This window comes from Globicephala melas, chromosome 8, assembly GCF_963455315.2.
Source record: "Globicephala melas chromosome 8, mGloMel1.2, whole genome shotgun sequence".
Classification (NCBI taxonomy): domain Eukaryota; kingdom Metazoa; phylum Chordata; class Mammalia; order Artiodactyla; family Delphinidae; genus Globicephala; species Globicephala melas.
This window is the reverse complement of record NC_083321.1, coordinates 53,244,241-53,246,129: the sequence shown is the minus strand read 5'-3', so window position 1 is coordinate 53,246,129 and position 1,889 is coordinate 53,244,241. Positions and strand designations below refer to the sequence as shown.

General features: G+C 52.3%; 1 long non-coding RNA gene across 1 annotated transcript in view; it reads left to right on the top strand.

Moving 5' to 3' along the window:
* Positions 1 to 1,440, top strand: part of LOC138842767 (uncharacterized) — a 4,334-nt gene extending 2,894 nt beyond the window's left edge. The window contains exon 3 of the long non-coding RNA XR_011377599.1: positions 1,405 to 1,440. This is a non-coding gene — a long non-coding RNA (uncharacterized lncRNA). The remainder of the gene's footprint in view (positions 1 to 1,404) is intronic.
* The last annotated feature ends 449 nt before the right edge of the window (positions 1,441 to 1,889 follow it).

The following is a 1,889-nucleotide window of genomic DNA, read 5'->3' as shown; positions in this document are numbered from 1 at the left end:
AGACCACGCTTGTCACTTTTGCCGTGGGTGTCAGAGTTGTGCCAGGCCCTGTTTCATCCTCACAGAGCTCAGTGAGGAAGGATTATTGGTACCCCTGTTTCACAGAGGAGGAAACCAAGGCTGCAGGGGAAAATGATTTGGTCAAGTCCCGCAGGGAGATGGGAGCAAATTCAGGACCCGAACCCCAGGGCTCCTGGTCCAACACCCTTTCGGCTCCCTGTAATCCTCACTCACTCACTCACACGCTGAATTATTTCTTGAGCCTCTGCACTGAGGTCCTAGCTGACGGGGGCCATGCTCAGGTCTGCTGGAGCACTGGTTCTCAGAGAGGGAGAGCAGCAGTATCAGCCTCACCTGGGAACATGGTAGAAATGCATCCTCGGGTCCCAACCCAGACCTACCGAACCAGAGACCCTGGGGTTAGACCCAGCCCTCCACATTTTAATGAACTTTCCAGGTGATTCTGTTGCACACTGAATTTGAGAATCACTGCATTGCCTCACCTCAGTTTCTACGTCTGTGTTTCAGGGAAAATCTCAACACCCGTCTCACAAGGTTGAGCTCAGTATCAGCTAACACACGTGCTGGCTGTGTGTTCTGTGCCAGGCATTCTTCTAAGCCCTCTACAAATATTAACTAACTTCATTTCACAACTCCGTAAGATAGGAACTAATACTATCCTCATTTCACAGATGAGGAAATGAAGGCACAGAGAGGTAAAGTAACTCACCCAGGGTCACACAGCTAGAATCCAAGCTCTAACCAGTTAACCAACGGAAAGCCCCCAGCAGAGGGTCTGGTGCCCAGAATGTGTTCCAGGCGTGGCTAAGGATGTGATGATGGATGGCAATTAGTATTACCTCACCTGAGTTTGAGATGATGATCCCCATTTTGTAACTATGAAATCTGCTGCCCTGTCAAGATCGAGGAGTGAGTCAGCTGCAAAGGCAGCCTCAGTATCTGGAACTCCAGTGCAGCCCACAGGTCCTCACCATTCATGCAGTTTTGAGACCATAATATACCACCTTGGTCTTCTGGAAACATCAGTTTGCTGTAGGGAAGAGTGTAGACTCTGACAGAGGTGAGCTGAAAACCTCATTTGGCCATTCAGAGGCTGTGTGACCTTGGACAAATTGCCTCACCTCTCTGATCTTTAGATCACCTTTTCTCATTGTAAAGTGGATGATGGCAGTCCTAACCTTACAGGGTTCCTGTGAGGGTTGGAGAAGATGACATTTGTGCTCAGCCCGCAGCATGCACAGAGCTGGTCATCAACAAGCAGCTTGCCCACCTCCCTTCCCATCCCTGCTGCTACCTCAGGGGAAAGACCAGCTCTGGACCCAGAAAAGCTTTGAAAGAAAAAGATATAAATTCCCCAACAATCAAAATGCCTTTGTCCTCCAGCCTCCCTGCCCTTTTCCAGACTTCCTTGAAACAGACGCCCCGGCCAGGGTTTCTGGGGTGAAACACTGGCACCTGCTGCTTCCAAGTTGGGAGTTAAGTACCCTGTGAAGGGAAGAGGAGGAGACCTCTCTGAGCCACCACCACTGGCCGGTGTCCTTAATCAGCGCGAGCATCTCAGCATCCGCCTTCCGTGAGCAGTTTGGCCTGGACATCTGAAGCTCGTTAGCTGCCTGCTCCCAGGGGGCTGACCCCGCTTGGAGAGAATTATCCCAGACAGAGCCATGGAGGATGGAGCAAACGAAGACCAGGTGAGGTGTGGCCACAGAAGGCGGGGGAGCGTAGTCTCCGGAGCGGCCTCTGGGGACCTGTGGAGAACAGAGGAGGCTGGGAAAAAGCACCGGGCTTGCGCCAAGCTCCAGCCCAGCCACGGGCTCCCAGACTATGCAAACTGGAGATGGGGGTGGGAGGGGGTCCTTTCCCTCTTT